Source organism: Silene latifolia, chromosome 9, assembly GCF_048544455.1.
Source record: "Silene latifolia isolate original U9 population chromosome 9, ASM4854445v1, whole genome shotgun sequence".
Classification (NCBI taxonomy): domain Eukaryota; kingdom Viridiplantae; phylum Streptophyta; class Magnoliopsida; order Caryophyllales; family Caryophyllaceae; genus Silene; species Silene latifolia.
In genome coordinates, this window is record NC_133534.1 from 35,663,689 (window position 1) to 35,679,940 (window position 16,252).

Here is a 16,252-nt window from a genome sequence, read left to right on the forward strand (position 1 = left end):
ATTTTGAGACAAATTCACTACTCCCGCTATTAATATTTTATTCTTATCGTTGAAACAATAGTAATAACATTTCACTACTTGCCCGTGATCATTGTTACTTTCACTACTCTCGTCGCAAATATTGTTACTATCACTACTACTGCCGCATTAATATTGATAATTTTATGATGATGATAATTAATACTATAAGTGTGCATGTTTATACTATTATTTTATTTTAAGGAAATTAACCATCTCCTAGTCTTCTATAAATATTTAGGAAAATTACCAAGCGTCTTCTTTCTTTTAGTCCCCTTGAAATTGACCATCTTAATTAATTATTTTATTTTAAGAAAATTGATCATCTTAATTAATTATTTTATTTTAAGAAACTTGACCATGTTTTAGTCTCTTATAAATGTTTAGGAAAATTATCAAGCTTCTATATAATTTAATTTTAACCCAAACTATATAATATTTGTATTGAGATCCCTTAGTCGGGTCTATCACACGGTGTTAGTGATTTAAAACTATATAGTATAATTAATTTGTATAACTTTTTTTAATTACATTGATGAGGTCCTTTGGTTTCTGGATTTAATATATAATATTGATTAATGTTTTGTATTAATCGGTGGAGAAGGGAAAGTTCAGTACAATTCAGTTGTAGATATAATATAATGAAAGCCCAATTACAGATAAAATATGATAACATCCCAATTACAGATATGATATAATGAATGCCCAATTACAACCAAATTCATTTAGGCGGGAAAATTTTGGAGATCTCTTATTCTTTTAATATAAGGGGGATGAAGCTTTGTTTCGTTAGTAGTTAATCAGTTTCACAACCCTTTAATATTTACATAACTTGGTTAATATAAAAGTAAACATACAACTATAAAATAATTCGAGAAAAATATGAAAAATCAAATGTTACAAAACCAAACATTTTACATAATTTATCAAGTTTATTTGTCCCGAGAGTAAAAAAAAGAAATTTAGACATAGTAAAATTGGAGATTATGCTACAATTTATTTGGCCCGAGAGTAATTATTATTATTATTATTACTACTTTTCTTAATTAAATTATTTTTATTATTGGTATTTGTGCAATGTGCTAGATAAATCTAACACTTTTATTCAGCTCATTTCTAATAATAACATAATAATTCATGTATTTTTGTACAGATTTAAAAATAATCCGTGCAATTTTTGCACGGGATTAAAATTAGTTTTATAAATTGTTCATAAAATACCCTAATTAATAAGATTTTAGTTTTCTACCAGTTAAATTTAGTAAAGAAAAAATATACATTGAGTAAATGGAATTTGTGATAATAATTTGACAAAATTTTGGCAAAAAAAAACGGGACATTTAAAAAGGGTAGATTAGAGCATTTTGGGTATTTTAAAAAGTTTTCATTAAGTTTAGGGGTACCAGTGATGTTATCAAAAGATGACGGGTACCACATATAATTTTATAAAAGTGGGTACACTATAGAAATTAACTAATTAAACTTTGAGTGATCATATCTCTTGGTCACGAGTTCCAAACTCGACGAACTTTTTTTTTTCAAATCGTAATTCTCGGAAAGATAATTAACTTGAAAAAAAAATCATTTCTTTTTGTACTCGTAAACACGAGCTACGAACTCTTAAAAGTTTTCTGGTTCAAAGAATTGAATATGTGTAAAATGTCAAATCTCAGGTATACCGCGTGAATTTTACGCTTTGAAATGTTAAAAAAAGTTTTTGGAGACCATGTAGCTTATAGCTAGCATTTTTTATTTTTTATTTTTCAAATGAGTGCACTTATGTCGTGGGTGAGAAATGAACTCTCAAGTTCATAATTAGAGTAAAAAAACTCTTATCAATTGAGCTAACTCTTGTTCTCGCTTAGTAGCTAGCATCTGCCGACAGGCTATTAGCTAGAGAAGTAGAATGATTCCATGACTCGCGTCGTTAAAGATACATCACACATTTGGACATGAATGACCATTTTACCCTCACATTTTAGCATATTCATCAATTTTACCATTATTTTAATTTTACATTCAACTTCCCCCTTACACCACTAACCACCACCCCAACCACCGGCCAAATCAGCCCCTATCACCGGCAAGACCTCTCACCACCGCCCTATCCCCCGCCTGCAAGACCACCCATGTCACTCTCCTCTTCCACCCACACCTTCTGCCACCCACCATCCCACCACCTTAAAACATATAAAAAAAATAATGCCATCGTCCCAGCCTTTCCAACCACCGTCCCCACCTCTACCACCCCTTCCCCACCTTTGTTCGCATACTGTGACCTCCGCCAGTACCGCCACCTTCCTCGCTCGCTGGCCTCCCCCACCTCACTCGCCTTCCCTAAACCTCCTCCCGACGCCCTTCACACAAACACGAGGCCTCCGCCGTCCTACCCATCTAACTCCACCGCCCCTCCCTTGACCATCGGTCACATCCACCCCAGCCGGCCATCCCCGCCAACGCAGCCACCCCTCCCCCTTCAAAACCCTAATATGTATAAAATATTACTAAATTAATTTTTAAATCCCAATAATTAGATTAATTCAAAAAATTGATGTGTAATGATTGAAAATAGAGTTATTAAACTTGATTAATGTATGTATTTGGATGTACAATCGTTGAGTTGATTAAATTTGAAAGGCATAAGAAGAGAGAGAAGAGAGAGATTTTTTTGTGTTGTTTTCTTAGAAGAAGGGTAGGGGTGGAAAAATTATGAAAAATTGCCTATAAAAGAGTAAAACTTGTACATGAAAGAGCAACTATGTTTTCATAAATCCACTTGGTTTAGTAAAATACATTACCGTGTGGTATTAGTCACAGAGAAGCATCATCGATTATTTCTTATGCTCATGACTAATTAAATTCGCATCTCAAACAGAATAAACTCCATCAATTAAATTTACTTTGTATAATTAATCTTTCTAAGTATCTTAAGCAAATAAACCTTATCGATTATATTCATATCGTCTTAAGCCTTCTTCCATGGTCAATTATTTACATTTTCCTTATTTAAGTGTCTCAGTCATTTATTTGTATTTTCGTTTTAAATTAGGGAAGTTTGCTATTTTTTAATTTCCTCTTGTGCAGGTTGATTTTTCTCCTTTATTACGAGTATTTTGGAAAGCATACCATCTCTCCATTATAACGTCTTTTATGCCAAAAGTAAATGTAAAGAATTGATATGGGCAAAAGAATTCTCCATTTCTTTGTAAAAGTATTTAGTGGCCATACTCAACGGAAAGGGGTGAAACACAACAACTATCATTAAACCAATGCTTAGACGACTGGTAAAAGACCTCAAGAATTCAATCTAATCTAGCCATCATACTGACCTGAAGGTCGTTACAACCAATGATACGATTTCGATCATCTCATCACTAATTCAAAGCGGATCATCATATGATTGAAAAACTGCCAACTCTGACCTATACATGATATAAAAGGTATCATGTGATAAATTGACACAAACGTATTATACCGAACTCTACATGAACCAAAGATTTTAGGTCAGATTAAATATTGGGCGGAGGCCGCGCGAACGCAGGCCTCCACTAGAACAAATTATGATGTAGACTCTCCCAAATTGAGGAGATCTTAGACATGTGCCTCTCCGTAGTGCAATGGAGATCACAAGCCTAGGCTATGAGCCTTCTTGATCGCCCAAGAACCCCATCCAGGTAAGTAGTTTGTTAGATGTTCGTGGCTCGTTATTTATACCTACCTCCACTTTATACAAGTTTATTTTTATCGATGTGGGATTATGCCCTAACTCGTGTCCTACGAACAATACCAGCATGCTTTGGTCTATTATGCACTACTATTGCTGAAAAAACCTACTGAAATCATTCATTCATTCAAAGTGCAGATTAATTTGGAAGATATGAAATCATTGTTTGAGGTTTCTTGACGTTTGACACCTTTCTCGAGTGTTTTTTTTTCCTCAATGTCGGTGAACTTCCATTGTCCCGTTTATTTATTTACCTCTTATATTATCTGTAACAAATATTTAAATCAAAAGTAAATAAATAATTAGGAGGAATATAGGTTATCGTTACATTTGGCAAATATTAAGTTTATAACAACTGCCTTTGAAACCGCGAGCGCTATATATTTTTGTCTACCGGAAAGAAAATGAAAGCAGAATTTAAAGTTCTCAATAGGCTTTAACAGGAGCAGATGTTATATCATAATAATCTCGTACTAAACCCTAATATTCCTAATATCAAAGACTGACTACATACAAACATACGATGCATTTACCTTAATAGTGTCATGGTCGAGAGGACATTTTCCATATGGTTAAGGGACGTAAGAACAGAATTAACTTTTTTCATGAGGGTTATGGACAGAATTAGCAGAAATGAAAGTTCACTTAAATTGGGCAAGAGGCCACGCGAACGTAGGCCTTCACTAGAACAAATTATGATGTAGACTCTCCCATATTGAGGAGATCTTAGACATGTGCCTCTCCGTAGTGCAATGGAGATCAGAAGCCTAGGCTATGAGTCTTCTTGATCACCCATTAACCCCATCAAGGTAAGTACTTTGCTATAGGTTCGTAACGATTTATTTATACCTATGTACCCATGCTTTATGCAAGTTTTTTGTCGATGTGGGATTCTACTTAACTCGTGTGTTAGGAATGTATGTTGCTTAAGGAATGATACCAACATGCTTTGCTCTATGCCTCTATTGCTTGAATAACCTGAAATCATGAATAAATTTCAAGTGCAAATTAATTCGGAAGATATCAAACTACATCTCAATAGTTTAATAATCTTCATTAATCTCATTTGAAATTAATCGTATATGTTGACTGTAATAATCAAATCGACTCGACTTCATTAAAATATATAAACACGTAATCCATGCTACGTACTCCCTCCTATTCACTATATTATTCCCCTTTCTTTTTGCACAAGAAATAAGCAAGTGAATTTGGACCACACAAAACACACTACCCCACATGCAATTGAATTTGGACCACACAAATCAACCCAATAAAGAAAATAGGGAAGAAAACCCGAATAATTCAAATAAGGAAATAGGGAAGAATATAGTGAATAGGAGGCAGTATTACATAACAATTATAAATGAAATTAGCTCAAATAGTTGACCAACATACCAAAAGTTTTGGAAGTGCCCCTCGGCCCTCGAAGTATATCGTTTTACACGTGAGTTGATGAATTTTCATAACTTTTTCCCTTCACAAAATTTCTTTGATGATGATGGAGGGTGAAAATGACGCCTAAAAATATATGTTTTGGGACAACTACTTTCACAAAGTTAGGTATTGAAAGTTTTTTCAATGTTACTGTTATATTTCTATGTCGTGTAAAGTTATAATTGACCGAGAGGGGGCACGTCAAGGACCGAGAGGGGCTCGTTAACAGTCTTACTCACTTCATTCATCCCGCCTGTCATTAGTTGATATTATTGAAAAAAATGGAATTTTCTATATGGTATTCTTTTGTTTTTACTATTTTTACATAGTATCTTTAAATTTTATAAATTCATAAAATACCCTAACTAATAAAATTTGAGTTTTCTATCGGTTAAAATTAGTAAAGGAAATATATTTAAGATTGAGTAAACGAAATTTGTGATAATAATTTAACAATTTTTTGGCAAAACTCAATAGAAAGTGCATAAACGGGACATTTAAAAAGGGTAAACCAGAGCATTTTAGGTATTTTTAAAAAGTTTTCATTAAATTTAGGGGTATCAGTGATGTTTTCAAAAGATGAGGAGTACCACGTAGAATTTTATAAAAGTGGGTACCCTCTAGAAAATAACCGATTAAACTTTGAGTGACCATATTTCTTGCTCGGCAAACTTTTTTTTTTTCAAATCGTAGTTCTCGGAAAGATGTTTAACTTGAAAAAAATCGTTACTTTTTGAACTCGTAAACACGAGTTACGACCTTTTTAAAGTCTTCCGGTTCAAAGAATTGGGTATTTCGTGTAAAATGTCAAATTTCATGTATATCGCGTGAATTTTCCGCTTTGAAATATTAAAAAAAAGTTTTGGGAGACCATGTAGCTTAGTAGCTAGCATCTTTTTTTTGTTCTTTTCAAATAAACGCACGTATGTCGTGGACTCGTGGGTGAGAAACAAATCCCTAATTTCATAGTTAGAGTAAAAAAGCTCTTTACCAATTGTACTAACTCTTGTTCTCGCTTAGTAGCTAGCATCTGCCGAGGCTATTAGCTAGAGAAATAGAATGATTCCAGGGCTCACGTCGCTAATGATACGTCACACATTTGGAACCCTATTTTCATAAATCCACTTGGTTTAGTAAAATACATTACCGTGGTATTAGTCACAGAAATGTCGATTAATACAATTCATCATCGATTATTTCTTATGCTCATGACTAATTAAATTCGCATCTCAATAGAATAAACTCCATCTATTAGATTTACTTTGTATAATTAATCTTTCTAAGTATCTTAAGCGAATAAACCTTATCGATTATATTAATATCGTCTTAAGCCTCTGTCATGGTCAATTATTTACATTTTCCTTATTTAAGTGTATCACTCATTTATTTGTGTTTTCGTTTTAAATTAGGGCAATTTGTTTTTTTTTTTTTAATTTTCTCATGTGCAAGTTGATTTTTCTCCTTTATTACGAGTATTTTGGAAAGCATACCATTTCTCCATTATTAGATCTTTATGCCAAAAGTAAATGTAAAGAACCAATACGAGCAATAGAATTATCCGTTTCTTTGTAAAAATATTACTAACTAGTGGCCATACTCAACGGATAGGGGTGAAACACAACAATCATCATATGATTGAGCAACTGCCAACTCTAGACATTATATTGTAAGGATTATAAGATAAATTGACACAAACGTATTATACCGAACTCTACATGAACCAACGATATTGTAATTGTATCTTACTGTCAGAGTACCGTTTTACATAAGATTGTATCTAACTATCTGAGATAACATATTTTCAAAGGGTGAAGTAAAACTCTCGAGACTCGGATTTTGACTGAAAAGGACTCGATTTGGACAGTGAATGGGACTGTTTAATTATGATAAAAATGACTAAAAACTCAACAGAAACTCCGAGGACTGCAATCGAACAGTTGACAGAACTGTTTATAACCACGGTTTCCTGAACTCTACAATCGAATAGAGTAAAAGGCGTGATTGGGATATGACTTAATCCAAGCACTAAGCCACTAGATTAAGCCTAAGGGAAATTTCAAGCACTAAGCAAAGACATTACCCAAACCTCAAGCACTAAGCAAAGAGGAATATTCAAGCACTCAGCAAAGAATAGGTTTTGATGAAGAAAACACTTGGTTTCTTACTCATTCTTTAATTCACTCAATCTGATTTTTACATGAGGAAAAGCCTTGTTTTTATAGGCCAAGCCAAGCAATCTTATCCATCCATCTAATCCTAGCATCTAACGGTCCAAAAGACCCTAGAAAACCGGTACAAAAGTGGCCCTAAAGCCTTACACAATTTCTTACACAAGCTAAAAATCAAAAGCTAAAAACAAGGAAAGTAAACTAGTAAGACAAGGATGATGTAAACTTAGAGGAAAACCCTTTTGGAAGCTTCAAGGGTTCGGCCACCAAGGTGTATAAGAGCTAGAGCATGTAAAAAAAACTCAAGGGATTGTCTTGGACAAATTGGGAAGCTTGAAAGCGACCTTTGTCCTTGATGTTGCAAACCGTGCAAAAAGGGGCCACCGGTTTTGTTCCTTTCCTTCCTTTATGATTATCACCTTCCCAAGACACAAGCTCTTAGACAAAAATACCCTATACTCATCATAGAAGATTTCATGGCCATAATAAGCCCCATGTTCTTAGACGAATTTCAAATTGGACCCTATTTTTGGTGACGGTTCAAAACCGGGTTTGGAGAGCATCTTAGAAAATAAGACGCATTTTGTAAGAGGCATATCTCTTAGCTCAGGATGAATATCAGGGCCCATGATAGCTCATTTGAAAGCTAAGGGAGTTAACTTTCACCTCCAAAAATAATCAACCTTAGACGTTGAGTAAATCTCGAGTTATTGAACTTTTAGTGCACGTAGGTCATGGGTTGTCCCGTAATGCGCAGTCTGTTTGCATCAGCCATATCTCAAACTATAGAGCAGCTATAGTGGTGATTCAAATTCCATTGTTTAGCTAAGATCCCAGGCTTTCTATTGACATAAGAATCACTGGATTTTCATGAGTATAACTTGAGATATAAGACATAGAAAGCAGGCCTGTTGTAAGGACACTTCAAAAAGCGATGAAATGCGCTCAATTGTGAACCGTTCCTTGGACTGTTTCTTTAGGCCTACAAATGAATTTTGATGAAACAAATTTTGTTTCAAACTCCCTTTCTTCAAAAGAATTTGCCCTCAAATTCTCGACATTGTCATCTTTAACCTCTTCAAGACCACGCACACTTCAAGAGATGGGTTCTCATGACTTCCTCCCGGATTATAGACCCGAATTGTGTATAGCAAGAGAGGTGTCGTGCCATTCCCAACTTCATTTTTCTCACTCACCCAAATACCTCTTAGCCTCCTTGGAATAAAGCTCAAAGTTTCTTGGTTAGGTCGGAAGTGAGTACCACCATCAAATAAAGACTCTCCTCTTGCTTCATCCGGATCCTTGATTGAATCCCAACAAATGCCACCATTGAACATGCCCACGGACTGTCCAATCCCTACAGTTTGAAGGTCAAGTAGTCCTTGATCGACAATCACATCTCTTGGCTCCAAATCAGCTGCTTGTTCATTGATTGTCACATGGGAGGGGATATGGCTATTCTCCTCCTCACTAGTAGGCTTATGGGTTGGGTTGAAGGGGGGTTTTAGTTTCAAAACATGGACTCTCAAATGTAGCACTACATGGGTTAATCATCTCACCACAAATGCTAATGACTTTTGGCTCAAGGGATTTAGACTTCGGACAAGTAATGTTCAAGCTTGGCACAACTCCTTGGTCTAAACTCTCCTCCTTCCCATCTGTTTTGGCTACCTTTAAAATCACCCCTTTAGCTAAGACCTCATGGTTTTTAGGCCTTTCTAAGCCCTCCTCAACATACAAAGCCAACCCAATCAACTCTCCATATGAATGCACCATTTCTAAGTTAATTTTTCGAGCAATTTCAGATTTCAAGCCAAGAAAAAATCTGATTTTTTTGAAAGGATTAACTTCATTGACACACACAAAATGTAGTTCCTCAAATAATCTAGCATACTCATGAACACTCAAAGAATTTTGTTTAAGGGTTTTAAGTTTAGCCCATAATTCATTCATGGTAGAGCAAGGTAGAAACTTTAGTCTCATGTTCTTTTCAAGTTTAAACCAAGACCTAATTTTACCCTTCCCTTTCACCATCCTTGCAAAATTAAGAGCATTATACCAAAACAAAGCACTACCCTTTAAACAAGACACAACCAACTCAAGCTTCCTTTCCTCCGAAAAATACTTCCCCTTAAAATAGCATTCAACCTCATATAACCAAGACACAAAGGCCCTACTGTTTTCACCATTAAAGGAATGAAGTAATGGTGTTTTACCTTTGTCTCTAAGGGTGGGAGAGGACTTAGGACAATCACGGAGCAAGTGGTGCTCTCCACGGCTCAAATCTGGTGGTTTTGGCTCCCTCGGAACTCCATGACAACCGGTTGCACTCCTTGTAGGCACATTACCTTTAAGCCTTCTTATTTGGGCTTGCAACTTCATCTTAGTTGTTTGTAAGGACTTGGAAGTGGAACCAAGTTCACAAGGCTCAATCTTTAGGTGTGGAACATGAGGAACATACTCCATTGCTACTGATTTTCCAATGGGAAAACCGAATGACAACACTTTAATAAAAACAGATTTTTTCAAACAACAAACCAAAGTTTTGATAAACTCTCTTCACTCATTGGGTTTGTTTTTGTATTTTTGTTGTAGTTAGAATACAATGAACTCACAAAAAGGATTATTCCTAAGACTAACACAACAATGGAATTGTGTTAAACCTTTGCTCTGATAACCAATTTGAAGTAAAACTCTCAAGACTCGGATTTTGACTGAAAAGCACTCGATTTGGACAGTGGATGGGACTGTTTAATTATGATAAAAACGACTAAAAACTCAACAGAAACTCCGAGGACTGCAATCGAACAGTCGACAGAACTGTTTATAACCACGGTTTCATGAACTCTACAATCGAATAGAGTAAAAGGCGTGATTGGGATATGACTTAATCCAAGCACTAAGCCACTAGATTAAGCCTAAGGGAAATTTCAAGCACTAAGCAAAGACATTACCCAAACCTCAAGCACTAAGCAAAGAGGAATATTCAAGCACTCAGCAAAGAATAGGTTTTGATGAAGAAAACACTTGGTTTCTTACTCATTCTTTAATTCACTCAATCTGATTTTTACATGAGGAAAAGCCTTGCTTTTATAGGCCAAGCCAAGCAATCCTATCCATCCATCTAATCCTAGCATCTAACGGTCCAAAAGACCCTAGAAAACCGGTACAAAAGTGGCCCTAAAGCCTTACACAAGTTCTTACACAAGCTAAAAATCAAAAGCTAAAAACAAGGAAAGTAAACTAGTAAGACAAGGATGATGTAAACATAGAGGAAAACCCTTTTGGAAGCTTCAAGGGTCCAGCCACCAAGGTGTATAAGAGCTAGAGCATGTAAGAAAAACTCAAGGGATTGTCTTGGACAAATTGGGAAGCTTGAAAGCGACCTTTGTCCTTGATGTTGCAAACCGTGCAAAAAGGGGTCACCGGTTTTGTTCCTTTCCTTCCTTTATGATTATCACCTTCCCAAGACACAAGCTCTTAGACAAAAATACCCTATACTCATCATAGAAGATTTCTAGGCCATAATAAGCCCCATGTTCTTAGACGAATTTCAAATTGGACCCTATTTTTGGTGACGGTTCAAAACCGGGTTTGGAGAGCATCTTAGAAAATAAGACGCATTTTGGAAGAGGCATATCTCTTAGCTCAGGATGAATATCAGGACCCATGATAGCTCATTTGAAAGCTAAGGGAGTTAACTTTCACCTCCAAAAAGAATCAACCTTAGACGTTGAGTAAATGTCGAGTTATTGAACTTTTAGTGCACGTAGGTCATGGGTTGTCCTGTAATGCGCAGTCTGTTTGCATCAGCCATATCTCAAGCTATAGAGCAGCTATAGTGGTGATTCAAATTCCATTGTTTAGCTAAGATCTCAGGCTTTCTATTGACATAAGAATCACTGGATTTTCATGAGTATAACTTGAGATATAAGACATAGAAAGCAGGCCTGTTGTAAGGACACTTCAAAAAGCGATGAAATGCGCTCAATTGTGAACCGTTCCTTGGACTGTTTCTTTAGGCCTACAAATGAATTTTGTTGAAACAAATTTTGTTTCAAAGGGTCAATTAAATATTGGGCTTAAATAGTGGGCGGAGGCCGCGCGAACGCATGCCTCCACTAGAACAAATTATGATGTAGACTCTCCCATATTGGGGAGATCTTAGACATGTGCCTCTCCGTAGTGCAATGAAGATCACAAACCTAGGCTATGAGCCTTCGTGATCACCCATTAACCCCATCCAGGTAAGTAGTTTGTTAGTTGTTTGTGGCTTACTATTTATACCTACCTCTGCTTTATACATTGTTTGTTTTGTTGATGTGGGATTCTGTCCTAACTCGTGTATTATTAATGAACGTTGGTAAGGAATGATACAAACATGCTTTGCCCTAGAAAAACCTATTGAAACATGAATAAATTCAAAGCGCAAATTAACTCGGAAGATATGAACCCATTGTTTGAGGTATGAAATTATCAAAACTTGCAAGGCTGCTTGAGATTTGACACCCTTTTGGGGTGGCTTTTTTGTAATATTTTCGATGTATTCCCTCCATTCCGTTCATTTATTCATTTTATATTATCAAGAAAAATATTTAATAAAAGATAAGCAAATAATTAGGACGAAAGTAATATAGGTTAACATTACATTGGCTAATATATTACAATTTGTCTTATATCTTGTTTGCTAAGAACTGAAGGAGGGATTAGTCTACAAAATTGATATAGTCTTTTTTTCCCTGAAATCTTATTATGATTTAGGTTTGATATTTGTATCTTGTGATATGGGATACTCAATTTCGCATAAAATTCCGGGTAACAATTTATCGAGCTCAAGGGGCTTAATCACTCGACGAAATAGGAAGAGTTTAATTCGAATGAAAATAGATGATTTTCCACGAAATACGCAAAACCTAAGCATCATTGAAATATGAATGTTTTTGTACGCATTGAAATTATAACTGAAATGTTGGATCTCCCTACAAAGGGTAATCCTCCAAAAATAAACGTATGCTACTTATGAGCAGCGAGCACACGGTATTCTTTAGTAAAAGGCGAAAGAATAGTTCGCTTTGTGCTCACTGCATAGCTGCGTGAAGAATACATGTTTACATGCCACTTTTTTATAGTGGGTTTCTAGCTTGTATCTTATGTATTCTCCAATGTGGGACTCGTTTTGCTAGAGTTGAACTAGGTAGCACCAAAACGGACACAGACACGGACACGTGACACGGCATCCCATGAAATTTAGGACACGGGACACGTTACTTAAATTTAATAAAATATATATTTTGTAGTTATATATGTGTGATTTTATTTTTGAAAAAGTATTTGATATTAAATTTAAATAAATGAAGGTAAAATTTGACATCAAATATAACTTATTCTCATTTCTAAAACCAAAAACGAACTTATAATCAATCTATTTCGACATCTCATTACTTGTCTAAAGAACATCATTTGCCCACCAAATTAAACCATATAACAATTCACGCCATTTACCTTAAATTCAACTTTCCGTTTGAAGGTGTGTCCAAATACCATGGACACGGCTCAAAATACCATGGACACGCGTCGGACACGTGCCCAAATAAAAGATGAAAGTTAGACACGGCTTTACAGGTGTCCGACACGTTTTGACGTGTGTCCGACGAGTGTCGTGTCCGACACGGGTGTCCAACACGGGAACACCGATTAAGAGGAGTGTCCGTGCAACCTAGGAGCTGAAGACCAACTTAAAAGTTAAAACCACAACTCCACTCACTGACGCATTGATTTTTCAATAACCAGTACTTTATATTTCACTTCTAAACTTAAAATTCAATAGTTTAACCGTAAACAGTATTTATATTTTACTTCTAAACTTAACATCCAATAATTCAATAATTTGATAATTAACGAGGACATAATTGCTAATTTAAAAATATATGAGTAAGAAAATTATGCATTGATTCAGTTTTCCTTGACTACAAAGGTGCGATACGATGTGTATTGATTTTCATACAATCATACTCGTACATTGGTCTCCTGTCACTGATTGACAATAATCATAGAACAAGAAAATAGCTCGACATTAGACACGATATTTTTTTATGAGCTATGACACATTTGCGTTTGTATACGTTGGCCTTATGTTGAAGCAAATTTGCTGTCATAATTGGAGCGAAAAGCGGAGGCGATCTCAAACACATGAAACTGACTCTTTTTTTTTCTTTTTTGGACGAATTGAACATTTATTAATAACAAGAGGAAAAGGTTCGATTACATCACGGTAGGGGGTCGGGATTAAGGGGCTCATATATTCGGCCGTTTTTGGGTATTACAGATTTCATTGGGAGGCTCATTGACAGAATTAGCTGAAACGGAAATTCACTTAAATTGGACAGAGGCTGCGCGAACGAAGGCCTCCACTAGAACAAATTATGATGTAGACTCTCCCAAATTGAGGAGATCTTAGACATGTACCTCTCCGTAGTGCAATGGAGATCACAGGCCTAGGCTATGAGCCTTCTTGATCACCCAAGAACCCCATCAAGGTAAGTAGTTTGTTAGATGTTCGTGGCTCGTTATTTATACCTACCTCCACTTTATACAAGTTTATTTTATCGATGTGGGATTATGCCCTAACTCGTGTCCTACGAACAATACCAGCATGCTTTGCTCTATTATGCACTACTATTGCTGGAAAAACCTACTGAAATCTTTCATTCATTCAAAGTGTAGATTAATTTGGAAGATATGAAATCATTGTTTGACGTTTCTTGACGTTTTTCCTCAATGTCGGTGAACTTCCATTGTCCCGTTTATTTATTTACTTCTTATATTATCTGTAACAAATATTTAAATCAAAAGTAAATAAATGATTAGGAGAAATATAGGTTATCGTTACATTTGGCAAATATTAAGTTTATAACAACTGCCTTTGTAACCACGAGCGCTATATATTTTTGTCTACCGGAAAGAAAATGAAAGCAGAATTTAAAGTTCTCAATAGGCTTTAACAGCAGCAGATGTTATATCATAATAATCTCGTACTAAACCCTAATATTCCAACTATGACTACATACAAACATACTATGCATTTACCTGAATAGTGTCATGGTCTGAAACTTTTTTTTTTTCTGTATTGGAGGGAAAAGTTGATCCCAACCAAAACCCCTTAAATTGACTTAAGATGTGAAAAAACATTTTTCTTTGTATTGGAGCGGAAAGTTGATCAAATCAAAAACCCTTAAATTGACTTAAGATAGTTGTGAAAGGTCTTAAATCTTAAACTAAACACATAATTCACTGAAACCATAGAACCAAAGATTATTAATGTAATGTTATTGTTCTTCATACGTTATAAAAGGCCGAGAGGACATTTTCCATATGGTTAAGGGGCACAAGAACAGAATTAACTATTTCCATATTTGTTTTTGAAAGACGGATTTGGGAGGCTATGTTCGTTGCTATTGTGACCCTTATTTGGGAGGTGAGGAATGAATGCATTTTTGAAAACAAAGCGCCAAATTGGTTATGTATGACGGACAAAGTGGTCTTACGGGTAGGGATGTGGAGTAAAGCTTGGAAAGATAAAATGCCATACTCGTTAGAAGATTGGATGAACAATTGGAAAACGCTAAGGTCGTGGAGGGGATAAATTTTTTAGGGTCGAATGCTTTTGTATTTGGTCTGATGTTGTATGGCTGCTTGTAGCTGTACTTTGTTTTTTTGTTTCTTTTTGGGACTCTACTCGTTGTAGGTCTCCGGGTTAATCCCCCCTTTTTAATCAAAAAAAAACAAGAACAGAATTAACTATTTTCCTGTGAGGATTATGGTTAGAATTAGCAGAAATGAAAAAGTTCACTTAAATTGGGCAAGAGGCCGCGCGAACGTAGGCCTTCACTAGAACAAATTATGATGTAGACTCTCCCATATTGAGGAGATCTTAGACATGTGCCTGTCCTTAGTGCAATGGAGATCACAAGCCTAGGCTATGAGTCTTCTTGATCACCCATTAACCCCATCCAGGTAAGTAGTTTGCTAGAGGTTCATAGCGATTTATTTATACCTACGTACCTATGCTTTATGCAAGTTTTTTGTCGACGTGGGATTTTGCCTTAACTCGTGTATTAGGAATGTATGTTGCTCAAGGAATGACACCAACATGCTTTGCTCTATGCCTCTATTGCTTGAATAACCTACTGAAACCATGAATAAATTTCAAGTGCAAATAAATTCTGAAGATATGAAATCATTGTTTGAGGTATGAAATTATCAAAACTCTTCTGTTAACGATTATCATTATTGCACAATATTTATTTATTTATTTACTTGTATAGTAGTAGAGATGTGAGTATGTGACTCGTTATAACGTAAATATTTCGTGGAAGTTACCACGATAAAAATAAGTATCATATGGCCTTAGGGCAATATATGGGTGGACAAAAATAAACTAGTTTGTGTACTAGACTGTAAGTCTGTAAGTGGTAACATTGATGTTTAAGATGTGAGCGAACTCAATTCAACATAAGATTTCAGGTAACTAGTTAAACTTCATTATTTATCTAGCTTAAGAAGATTAATCACTTCATGAAATTTAAAGAGTTTAATACGAATGAAAACAGATGATTTGTTTTCTAACGTAGGGAACAATAAATACACAAAACCTACACACCCTTGAAATATGAATGAATGTTTTTGTATGCACTGAAATGTTGGATCTCCCTGCAAAGGGAAACCCTCCAAATATAAACGTATGCTACTTATGAGCAGCGAGCACACGGTATTCTTTAGTAAAAGGCGAAAGAATAGTTGGCTTTGAGCTCACTGCATAGCTGCGTGAGAAATACAAAGTTACATGCCACTCTTTTATATTGAGCTTCTAGCTTGTATCTTATTTGTTCTTCAATGTGGGACTCGT

General features: G+C 35.5%; 7 non-coding genes across 7 annotated transcripts; all 7 read right to left on the reverse strand.

The window, feature by feature from the left end:
• Positions 1-3,538: 3,538 nt before the first annotated feature.
• On the reverse strand, positions 3,539-3,700 carry LOC141604252 (U1 spliceosomal RNA). The gene has a single exon (XR_012525965.1). It is a non-coding gene; the product is annotated as a U1 spliceosomal RNA (small nuclear RNA).
• A 698-nt stretch (positions 3,701-4,398) lies between these two features.
• Positions 4,399-4,559, reverse strand: LOC141604265 (U1 spliceosomal RNA). Its single transcript, XR_012525977.1, has one exon. It is a non-coding gene; the product is annotated as a U1 spliceosomal RNA (small nuclear RNA).
• A 6,881-nt stretch (positions 4,560-11,440) lies between these two features.
• On the reverse strand, positions 11,441-11,602 carry LOC141604250 (U1 spliceosomal RNA). Its single transcript, XR_012525963.1, has one exon. It is a non-coding gene; the product is annotated as a U1 spliceosomal RNA (small nuclear RNA).
• Positions 11,603-12,320: 718 nt separating this feature from the next.
• LOC141604285 (U5 spliceosomal RNA) lies at positions 12,321-12,438 on the reverse strand. The gene has a single exon (XR_012525991.1). It is a non-coding gene; the product is annotated as a U5 spliceosomal RNA (small nuclear RNA).
• A 1,291-nt stretch (positions 12,439-13,729) lies between these two features.
• Positions 13,730-13,891, reverse strand: LOC141604261 (U1 spliceosomal RNA). Its single transcript, XR_012525974.1, has one exon. It is a non-coding gene; the product is annotated as a U1 spliceosomal RNA (small nuclear RNA).
• A 1,316-nt stretch (positions 13,892-15,207) lies between these two features.
• Positions 15,208-15,368, reverse strand: LOC141604262 (U1 spliceosomal RNA). Its single transcript, XR_012525975.1, has one exon. It is a non-coding gene; the product is annotated as a U1 spliceosomal RNA (small nuclear RNA).
• Positions 15,369-16,050: 682 nt separating this feature from the next.
• Positions 16,051-16,168, reverse strand: LOC141604287 (U5 spliceosomal RNA). Its single transcript, XR_012525993.1, has one exon. It is a non-coding gene; the product is annotated as a U5 spliceosomal RNA (small nuclear RNA).
• Positions 16,169-16,252: the final 84 nt, after the last annotated feature.